General features: G+C 44.3%; 1 long non-coding RNA gene across 1 annotated transcript; it reads right to left on the bottom strand.

Annotated features, from left to right (window-relative positions):
- Positions 1-5,066: 5,066 nt before the first annotated feature.
- On the bottom strand, positions 5,067-11,807 carry LOC113488992. Its single transcript, XR_003399997.1, has 4 exons — positions 11,649-11,807; positions 9,751-9,874; positions 6,290-6,534; positions 5,067-5,154 (listed from the first exon to the last, which is right to left on the bottom strand). It is a non-coding gene; the product is annotated as an uncharacterized LOC113488992 (long non-coding RNA).
- Between the last annotated feature and the right edge of the window lie 6 nt (positions 11,808-11,813).

The following is an 11,813-nucleotide window of genomic DNA, read 5'->3' as shown; positions in this document are numbered from 1 at the left end:
CATGGACGAGCACGGCGTTGGGCGCGCATGCGCGGGGGGGTCGCGTATCTCCGATCAGCCCTTCGCCTCCGGGGCCCAGGCAGGGCCACCAGCGCTTGGGTGCTAGCCTTGCCCACGGGGCTCCTTCCTTCCCTCCTCCCCGCAATGGCGGGGCACCTGTGCCTTCGCGCACCCTCACTGCAGTGTCCAGCCCGCGGTGGAGGGGAGGCCGGTTTCTCCCCGTCCCCAGAGGGGGGGCACGCGTTGAGTCACCCGGTGGTGACCCCAGGAGTGAGGTGTACCCCAGGCCAGGTGCCACCTAGACACCGAGGGTCAGCTCAGGCTCCCAGAGCTCAGGAAACAGTCCCCCAGCCCAGGAGGACAGCACATCCGCGGGGGCAGAGGGACTGGCGCGCTGATCGGGACATGGCGGCCGTTTGAGCTCCTCAGAGTCTGGCCCCCTCGGTTTCAGTCCCCAGCTCTGAAGTCTGGCCCAGCCCAGAGCTTGGTTTGGGGCAGGAAGGGCTCCCCCGTCCCAGCTCAGCAAACTCACTGCTTGGGCGCTACAACCCGTTTGCATCTTGGCCCTCTGGGCTCTTCAGGAACATCTGAAACCATCTGCTTCAGTAATGGTTTGATTGGCCTTGGGAATCCAACAGGGAGCCCTGAGGAACAACATGATGAAAAAAATGTGATTCCGTACTCACCCCAAATGTGTGGAGATGCTGACAGAAGAGGATTTTGCTTTGTTTTATTTACATTTCTACCAAAAAAAAAAAAGCAAGTGCAATTCAGAGGGTGAAAAGAGTTTTTATTATTGGCAACATCAAGGAGTTCCTGGGTTTTAATGACTGAGAAATACCTTCCGCACATGCAGCTGAAGTCTTATCAGCAACAGGAAAATTTCAGGATTTAAAACAGCGTGTATAGTCCCAACATGATGGAAATGCTGATGTATTTGTCACACACATGACAGATTGAAAGACTAGTTTTGCAATTAAACTGGACCTTGCTTTGCTTAGACAAAACTGGTCTGTTTGATATTAAAGGTGAATAGCAAAATGAGGTGCTACCTCTCAGAAAACACGAACAGCCTCATGAAGGTGTCTTTCTGCCAAGAAAACATTGTGGGAGCTCTTGGAGAGGATTTCACATGAATGAAGAAAACGTAGGAAGTCTTGAAACAAAAGGCTCAAATATGGAGCCTGGAAGTTGATCCTCATCTTTTTCCACCAGCAGAGGTGGAAGTCTAGGGCTTTGGCTGGGAGAGTGGGGATCACTGCCAACTTCTACCACTCTGGCCTGGCAAAAGTTTGCCACCCTGAAGAAAAACCTGAGAGATGAGAGACCTAAACTATTCTGTGTGGTGGAGAAGCAGGAAAAGATCAAACATTTGGACCTAAAGTATAAGGGAAGTCATTAATACTGCAGAGCAGGGCAGAACTGCAGGCAGGTGTGAAACAGGAGAGAATCTGTATTGGGAGGTAACTGCTTATCCATGAGTCAAATCATTAGAGCAAGTGAGCCTGTGAATATGCAGATTAATGAACTTCCTGCTACAAAGAGCAGCTGAAGCCCTAAAATATGAGGGACAGACAGGGAGGGCCCTGCCATGGCAAATGACCCCGACTCACAATGAGAGTACTCAGATTGCCTGCTAGGGAGAGAGCCTGCGTCCTGACAAGGGTCACTACTCAACATCTAGGAGTAATTAACGGAACAAAGGGACATTATTATTCTTCTGCGGTTCACCTTTGCGCTAGAGCTTTTCCTTACAACATTACATGTCTAAAGCAATGGATGGACTGGGCTGGATTGAGACTAGTGGGAAAAGTTCTGCGGCTGGGTGCTAGGATTTCTCTTGCTGCCCAACTCTGATTTGAAGGAGGTCGAAAAGGTCTTGTGGGTTCCAGTTACCCTTCGGGCTCTTCACATACAAATCTGGCTGCTTTAACGGGGGGAAGCCCTGCTCCTTCTCTGTCAGCTCCAGCAGCTGCTTCAGCAGGCTTGAAGTCTCGTCTCTGTTGGTGCTGCTGTAGAGATCTGAGGGATCTTGGCTCTTCTGCGAATCCCACATGGCATTTGAAAGCGAAATATCCCTGCTGCTGGCTGTGTGCACGCTGCCTAGGGCGTTGTGGAGCCACATCAGGCGCTTCAGCCCTTGAAACGCCCTCCCTTTGTCATGCATGAGCTGATGCTCTGTCACTGCTCTTCTACTGCAACAACGGGAAGAAAGAGTTAGGTTAGGAACCAAGCACAGCCAGATCTAAGCTCCTGTTTTAAACGTGGCAGATTTGCAGCCATCAATTTTAGATGCTTCTCTACGATGAGGAAGGAGAGGCGGTGGTGTCCACCCAGGATGTGGAGGACAGCCCCGAGGTGAGGGTCGTAGAACCTCTGTTACCCTTGCAGAGCCCACGGCGTGAGCACTCCCGAGTGCCTGCAGATGGCAAGCTGAAAAACTGTGCCATTTCCAAAAGGTATTCCTTGGATCATCTTTGTTTTAAATACACAGACACACCCCAAAAAAAACCCCAAACCACAAAAAAACAAACACCCACCAAACTGGGGAGACAGTGACAAAATTACCTTAGCAGGCTTAAAAAGCTATTACAGAAATCTGGTCTCTCCCAAATTTGGGTTCTTTTCAGTATTTTAAACACCAGAATAAAAATCCCTTTTCATGACCTTAGTGTTCTAGGATCGTTGGGTTTGTTTATTTCTTTCCAGAGCTGTAAATCAGGAGTAATTTAACTGATATTAGTGTCCATGAAATTAAAAAAAAAAATCCTTATCTTCCGATATACCAAAAATTTTGATCCAAATATCGACTGGGGAGGGCAGGCTAATTCTGGGGTGCAATATTTCTGAATTTCAGGCTGTTTAGATAAACACCTCACTGCAGCTCTCACTGCAGATTTGGATCTGAATGGGAACCTAAATACGGAATTTTAGCGTGTGCCATTTCCATGGCTTGCATTGAACATCCTGACGTGGTTTGCTGCACTGTGTTTAAAAGCATCAGCTGAAATGTGGTGTATGTTACGCATCTAAAAACGCAAATCGGTCTAATTTTATACTGCATAGAGGGCGATGTAAAATGTTGCCATATCAAATGTATAGAATTTTCCTTCCACCGTGCCCTGGAGTAAATGACAGTGGTGGGGAATACAGCCTGTTATATCAAAGGCAAGCAGTCTTCTAATGGTATTAAGTAAAAGGATGATATTGCTTACTTTTCAGTGTCTTGACACCTTGCGAAACAGGCAAAAAAAAGAATTGCCAAAAATGTAACCATCTGCAGAGATCTCTGGGGAAGGAACATTTTCTCTCTTCTTTAAATCTGCTCCACGGGAGAAGAAGCTGGCAGGATGATCAAAAATCTTTTTTCCTCTGTTCTTTCTTTCACCTGACAAAATTAATTTCAGCCTTTAAGCACTGGTAAAAGTGGAGCTTTGTACTAAATTACATCATCCCAGGACCACCCAGAGCATCAGACATGTGGACTTGTAACATATACCAGTAAAAGATTAATAATTTCATAGTATATTTCTACATTTCCTTCCTAAGAGTCTTAAATCTCCTTTTCCACTATTGCCTCCCAATATACTACTTTCCACTCTTGTACGTTTGCAAGCACAGGAGATTATTTCATTCAGAACTGGCGAGAGACCTTCCTAATAAAAACTTAGCAGAAATTTAACAAAAAGATCAGGATTGGTGCCTAAGAAATCTGTCACAAAACTCAAGAGTTTAAGACTGGACCATGCAGATCAAGTGTAAAGGTGTAGACAGCCCTGGGATTTGACCTTTAACAATACAACCTTTTCCAGGAGAAATACAAGCACTGACATTCAAATCTGCCACTGCACAGGGAGGATATTAGGCTGCTACTGGATTTCTTTTCTGTAAAGAAGTGGATTTCTGCTTAGGGAAGTGATAACTAGCAAATGTAATTCTACAGTGATTATTTTCATCTAAGTTATAACTGCATTCAGTTCTGTATCTGCTCTTGGCATTGGGGCACCTCTGCCTACCCATCCTTCCAACCCCACCACTCTTTTATCACCAGGTCTATCACCAAAATTTCTGCATTCTTTTACACTACTGACTGCACCCTGCTTTTAAGATTGGCTCCAGGTTGTCTCTTTAGTTTATTTACTAAATTATTTATTTACTACCAAAACCTGTATTAATTGTTACATCAAAACTTAGATGGACAACAAAACAGAGGTTGCAGCATTTAAACTTGTGTAAGAATAGTAAAGATACGTCCCTGTACAATGAGGCTACTATTTTTTTAAGAAATACTTCTTTTTGTGCTGAGCCAGTTTGGGTTAATAAAAAATGCAGCATCTCATCAAATTACTTTTCTTTATACTAACTTGAATGTTGCAATGTCAATGACTGGGTAGAAAGCCAAATTATACATAATTTGTAAAAATTAATCTTGTTCTTAATAAGTCTACTCCACTAATTTGTGAATAATTTCCTTCGACAATGTGTTCAAGTTAAGTTAGACATGAAATAACAAATGGTTATTAGTTCTGATTAAAAAATATCTGTATTAAATACAGATATATACACATAAATATTGGTATGTGTATATTTACATGCTGTATATTTTGTTATGCTAATGTAGAACTCCTGCTCATATAATAGATAAGGTATACTTTTCTCTTGTGATCAACAGTAAACTATGTATTAATGAAAAAGCATCTTCCAGTTACAAAAGTAACATTATCTACTTACTGATGAACTTGTAGATACCACGGTGAAGTTCAGATCTGCCAGTCTTGGTGTGACGTTCCAGTCGCAATGCCAAGGAGTGCCTTTCACCTTCTTTTATACCAGCACAGAAACCACAGAAACAATAGAAATGATCTCTACAGCACTTTGTGACTAAGACCTTTCCTCTTGTGTCAGTGAGACAGCTCCCTGTTTCTAGCGATAATAAATCTTGGATTCTGAAGTGTTCAGTTCAGCTGTGACTAAAGAAAAGATCACATTTGTGAATACTTACTCGTTTGCCACCTCTCCTGTTTTGTGAGAACTTTTTATTCTAATACAGCATTCCTGTGCCCCAAGTTGTTCCAGGGTTGATCAGGAGAAATGTCTCAGTTGTGCAGAAGAGATCTCCTTCCTTTGTGTCCTCATGGACTCACATACAGGACACTTAAGTTGCATAGGAGGAGGCAAATCAACAATACTGATGACCTCTGTGATGCCAGTTATCATACAAACAGCAAAATGGGACAATTCACAGCAAATCTAACTGAGGAGTTGGTAAATAAGATGCCACTTGATTTTAATGTTCAGTACAAATTTAATTTATATCCGTTGATTGTACAGTACAGTAAACATTTCTTTTAAATCTTGGAAACTGGGGACATACAGAGAAGACTTACCAACTGATTAAACAATAAAACTGCAAGTAGTAGCTCAAGCAAAAAGCCAGATTCTGATCTGCTTTGGAACCCTACGAGTTGATGCCGTGCGAGGTTTGATACTCCCTGTATGATCTCTGACCAGGTAATTTCAACAGAATTTGGATACTCAGGATGTGGCTGGACCATAAGGCTGCAAGAGTAGTCTAGAGGACAAGTTCCTATTTCTCAAAGTGAAAGAAAGTGAATGTATTTGTTACCTCTGAGGAAAAATTCCCTGGAAGGATTGAAAAGATAATCTGCTTAGTGTTATCAGAAGCTACCGATTCCTTTTAGCCAAGCCATAGGCACAGCCATACGTTCCCATTAAACCCAGTCTTGGGTGAACGCAAACACATTGTCCAAACGGAGACAGGCCCTATTAGCAGTGCTCGCACGGCCTCATCTATTCTTGTGGCTTCTACAGACATCAAATTGCTTTTTATTACAGTCCTCATGACAGCTTATTTTTAAGCCCCGCTATTTCAGAGCAATCAAATAAGCGTTTCTGATTTTATTACGTGAGTCCCAATTGTTAAGGAGAGTGTCACTCATTAAAGAGAACAAAGTGTATCACCAATTAAAGATGACATTTGTTAAATATTGGTGAAACAGGGACCTGCTTCACATCTTAGTTTCCAGGGTAGCAGTTACACTGCAGTTACACTGAATTATCTGCCTCTGAAACCAAGGTTTCTTAGTTACATCTTCAAGGATTAATAAGCACGGACCAAAGTCATGTCCAGAACATCTGGTCTAATTCATCCATGAACTTTTTGAGTCTCCATTATATAATGGGTTTTCACTGAATGTGGTTACCAGCATCTCCACTGAAAGAATATCCCATTAATCCGAGTGACTGCAGACATGCCAGAGGCACTGACCTGGGATCAGTAAATGGGCATTTGAAGCATTCTGTGATGGCCAAACAGCATTGCCGTGGCTACGCTCTTCCACTGGATATTTCTTTCCACCAAAGAACTTAGAAGAAGTCAAAACAACCCTGGACGTGACTTTGTTACAGCTCCCTGAGGTGGGAGGACGGACTGTGCTGAAGTTACGATCTACCTTTGAGAAGCATCCGGCGCAGTAGGGAAAAGATGCTTGCAGGGATTTGTTCGCAATATTTCTAAAGAAAATATAAAATGTGTTAATTGCACAGTTTATACCACAGCCACACACGTAGCAGTTAGTATTTCTAACCATGATGGGGACATTGATAAATTCACAAGGAGAAATGCACAAACAAGCACTAACCGGGTGATATTTTTAGCTGGTATAAATCTCTTGCAAGAGCTCTGAACAGTGTAGAGGAGACTAAGAGGCCATTTTGTCAGGGATGTAACCAGCAAACCCAGATGACTGGAGTTTGGTTACCTCGGGGCCTCCCTCCGAGCACAGTTGGAGCCATCAAAGGTTTTAGCCTTGGCTTCAAAGCCTTCGCTCGCACCCTCCGGCTTTTCCTGGTCCTAAGGCCTGACCTCATTAGAGGGTGCCTTTGCTCTTCTGTCACCTCTTTCAGTGGGAGCGGCTGAGCGAGGAGGGCTGTGCAAATTACCGTTTCCCAGTGAGTGAGTCTGTTGTTTTGCTTTCCAGTCCTCTCCCCAGGGAGCCAGGTGGGGGAGGAAGAGAATATGGCTCTCTGCGGAGCATGAAAGAAAAAAGCAGGAGAAAGCCTGGAGGCCCAGTTGAGGGGGAAGAAGGAATGGGGGGAGGGAACAGAAAGCAAAGCAAATGTGCAAATAACCTCGTTAGGGCATGGGAGATCCTCTTGCCTGGGATTTGAAAACTTAATTAAACAAAGACTGCACTGCATCAAAGGGATCCTCTATCTGCGGGGAGATGGACAGACAGATCTGATGAATTTTTTCCACATGCTGTTCTCTGTTATTCACCAGTAACAGGAATGGGGGCTCCAGCAGGCTTCACACTTCTCTGATGTAAAAATCGCTTTTTCGGATTGGTTTGTTGGTTGGGTTGTTTTTTTTTCCCTAACTGCTTTTAGCCTCACAAACTAAAATTCATATGAGCTGTTCAGTGCGGTGTGTGGAAAGAAAGACACCGCCCTGTTGAGAGGAAACTGTTTGACCACACTTGGATGGTAAATATAGTTCCCCTGAGCTGCTGGTGAAGCAGCTGCTAATGAATGGCTGCTCTCCCTTCCTGGCCTCCCTAATTGAGAGATCAGAAGAAATGACACCTCGCAGCAAACCCGGAGGCCACGAAGGTCTCTGCGCCACCACACCCACATCTCTGGGCACTACGGGGGCCATCACCAGCCCTCAGCCCCCGGGAGGACGGAGCCAGCAGCACCAGCGCCTCGGTAACCGTTTAAAGGAGATGAAATTTGGCTCCTAGAGAGCAGGCTCCAGGCTTCCCCTCGGCTTGGGTGCTTATAGCTCTTCTGTATCACCTTCTTACCGCGGGGGGGGACAGTCTTGTGCCATCCCGAGAGGCGTATGTAATCGCATTTGTGGGGGGTAGCTCCGGGGCCAGCGCCTGGCCTGCGTGGGCAGTTTTAAATCCTGGCCCCTAATCCACCACATACTGCATCATCCCAGAGAGAACTCCCATCTTCCAGGGGATTAACATTGGAGTTGAACAGCAGTGAGTCAGGCTCACTGTTTTAATTTTCCGTTTACTGCTTTCAAGCCAGAATTTACAGAAGTGCCTGAGCCTCACAGCTCTGCCTGAACAGGGTAGCAAGAGTGTTTTGTCCTCCAAAACCTGCCCCGGAGCCAAGCCTGGGGCTGATACATTTTCCCTCCATTAATAGTCTCCAGATGGAATATTTTCTGTGTGCAAAACAAATTCAGGTGACGCTACGACAAAGCCACTGGTCTCTTGGTGCTGCTTCTGTAACACCTGCTGGGCTTCTCTGAGCTTATCCCTGGTTCGACAGGGCTGCAGTAAACCTGGAGAATTCGGCCGAGAACCTCGACTGAGCAAAAACAAAATACAGGGAGGGGTGTCTCCCCTGGAAGCAGCTGGGATGCGCCCTGCGAGAGGCGAATGCCGCCATCTGGTGCCTGCAGCTCGGCGTGGCCGGGCCGGCAGGGTCTGGCCCCAGCTGTGGGGAAAGGGGTGCTGCGGCTCAGGGGCACCCCAAATCCTGCCGGAGGAGCCCCGAGGTTACCTGGGAATCGGCTGTCTTGTCCCCAGATTAGAGGGCTTTGTGCTAGAGGGGGTGCCCAGTTGCTGATGTCTGTAGGACCAAAAAGGGGGTTCTTAAAGGACCAAATTGGCCAAGGCCTGTTCAGGGTTTCTTATTTATCAGTGACAGCAAATGTTCCTGAGGGAGAGTGGTGTGTCAGTGTGCCACCGTGCAGGGGTCATGAGGCTGCCAGCAGTGGGGTCTGGAGTTATAATCAACACCCTGCCCGCAGATGTAAAAGATGCAGAAGGAGGTGGAACCCCAGCAGTGGCAGAAGGCTCACACCTGGGAGGATGGGGTGAAGGTCGGGGAGATAAGAGTCTCCAAATGACTTGGCACTCAAGTAAACAGGACGTCTTGCTAACTAGTCCCCAGGTGCTGAGGTTTGGGGATGTGCTGTGCCCCTGTGCAGGATGCGGGGTGTGTCTTTAGGTCTATGATGTATAGATCATAGTCTGTTGTTGCACTCTCCCTTTACTTGAGGACTGAGGCACAGCTAAAAGCTTTAACAGTGAAAAAAATCATATACTTTAGAAGTGAGGGGATAAAGAACAGGGACTTGTACCCTGTAAACGGAAGAGCAGTTGCGGTGGGAATAAGCTTACAGAAGCCGGTTGTAATATATGTAAAGATCAGGCAAGTGTAAATCACTGTTTCTTTAGAAAATAGCCTTCATCAAGATTAGTCTATTAGCAGGATGTGAAAATGGGTTGAATCCACAAGAACTTCACAAGCGACTACCTGAGGTATGGCTATGTGCAGTCAGCTTTCTGACTGAAGGCCTGTCCCCTCAGACCAGTTCCTGTTGTGTTTGTGTCATGACATTTCCTAGCAAAAGACCTTTCTGTAGGTAGAATAATGCCAGTAAATAAGTATTTTTGCTAATGTTGTCTAGGTTCGCTTGAGGAGCAACTCTACAAGAACCTATTGCTAATAGAAGTATTCTTCAGTAAATGTTGTCTGTCTCCTGAAGCATCCCTTAAATTTGGCTCACATGGTTGAGGTTTCTTCCAAATCATAATGGCTAGAATATGTTCATTTTCTTATGAGATTTAAATCTCAGAATGATAGCAGCTTGAATAGAACACCTTACTTCTTGTCAGTCTGGTCATGGATTCTGATCTGGCCATGTTATAAAATAGATAACTCTGTAATTGTGCAGGTGTTAGGTGCCTTTTCAGTCTAGCCCACCTGGTTAAAGTAGATCTGATCTTGTTTGTAAGGTCAATGTTCTCTCCTTCCTTTTGTGGAAGATCCGATGAATGTAAAAGTTCTATACCTCTCACAAATATTAGACCCGAGTGGTATTTTTTTACTGCAAAAGCAAGAGAGGTGCAATGCAGCAGGATTTTTCAAACGCTTAGAAAACTGGACACAGTGCAGCGTTCATATATGTATGTACACATATACAGTGCTGCTCAGAGCTCTTTCAGGGTATCATCTTTTGGAGGACAATCAAAACGCTGACTTTTGAATTACTGAAGCGCTGTGTGGCTGTGTTGGGTTGTCCTAAAACTGACTGTGGATATAGGTTGGGTTTTTGGCTGAATACAGTTGCCTCTGTTCTGACCCCTGCCTTTTGTCACAGTTACGTGCCACATTTAGTTTCTTTATAATGCCAAAAGCAAACTGAAAATGGATGATGTTTGGATGATGTGCTTTCTATGGCCTGTGATTTATAAGGCATGGTGATGGGCCTAAGCCCACCTAAGAAGTGTCTTGAACAAAGCAGGTAGTACATCCTAGATGAGTGCTGGATGCTGTGTTTATTTTGCAGGTGGTGAACTTAACTTCTGAATAAATCCTTTGTTGCCAAGTGTGTCACCTATAACTATTTTCTCATGTCATGTGTAATTCTGGTACAAAGTTAAAAGATCTGTTAAGACTACAAGGTTGTCCTAGTTGCTCTCTAACTAATTTTTGGTGTGGTTTGGGTAGGTTGTTTTTTTTTTTAAATATTCATTATTGCAAAACTTAAATCATGTTTCAAACATACCTTACGTTGATATGAGGCAGGATCTAGTTAATGTTGTAAACCCCAGTTGAGAAGGGAGGTGAGCATGGGAAATCACCATCTCAGAGGAGTCATAAAGTGAAATGGCTGAACAGCCCCAAGTAAACCTCGAATTATTTCCTTTATGTTGCTACAGGAAATTAACCATCAACTAATTAAGATTACAATACATTAGATTTCTTTAATTAAACGGTGACTGTCACATAACTGTACAGATGATAAAGATACTTTAGAGCATCAGTTACCTCAAAATCCTTTGTTTTTCTGTCCCTTGGCCAATTTTGACTCTCAGGAGGATTTTACTGAGGTTTTTAAAAATAATGAGGGATGCTGCAAAAGAGTTTGGAAAATTCTAATTTTTTTTTTTTTTTTTTTTTTACATGCTGGCACAATTCTAGTAGACTGAGGAGGCCCCATCCTCTGCATAGTTCCTGTTTGGAAGACACAGTACATGAGCATTAATCTGTACTCAGAATGCCTTATCACATATAATATTACTCAAAGTATTACTAATTATACTTGTACCAGATATTTGTCTTGTCTGGTCCGAGTCAAAAAGGTAAAGTCTGGATTGAACACCGCCTACAGATAGGGCTTTTCAAAGTTACTGCAGCAACAGCCCTGGGTGGGTTTCTCACATGATCTGATAACCTGAAACAACAGGTTTGTTATCTACGGCAATCCCTCTAGAGCAAGTTATTTTTTTAGCTGATATGCCCTAGCTAAATGAATCAGAGTTTAGTAAACCACGTCAACACCACTTAACAATGCCCTCTGTAACAAATCTATTGGTTTCAAATCCTCTTTGTTTTCTTGAGCACTGAAAAAAAAAATCACTTCCATCTTTTGTGCCTCAGTAGGCAGAAGCCCGGGCATAAATTTTACCAAAAACTGTGAGTTAACACCGGTTTGTTCTATACATTTATTTAAAGCTACCGCCCATGGGGATAAATTATTATTAGCGAATCCAAGCTTTTATAGATGTAAAACCCCAATGACAAGGGGATGATGCTTGAAAAAAAAACACGGCCTGAACGTACCCCACCGAGTCAGAGAGACACAAGAAAAGAAAAACCTTCTTTCTCCTTGTAGCCAGCAAAACAACCTCCCTGGGCGTGTTGTCATTTCCTGATTTCCGAGGCTTGAAGTCTCCTCTCGACAATCAGTTCCTAAAACGAAATTTTGTGCGAGGGGAAGGGAAGGGCTCGGCCTGCGGAGCCGCCTCGGGGCTCCCGCCGCT

This window comes from Athene cunicularia, assembly GCF_003259725.1.
Source record: "Athene cunicularia isolate RWA chromosome 26 unlocalized genomic scaffold, athCun1 chr26_part2, whole genome shotgun sequence".
Lineage (NCBI taxonomy): Eukaryota > Metazoa > Chordata > Aves > Strigiformes > Strigidae > Athene > Athene cunicularia.
The sequence above is the reverse complement of the archived record's forward strand: the minus strand, read 5'-3'. Positions and strand labels throughout refer to the sequence as shown.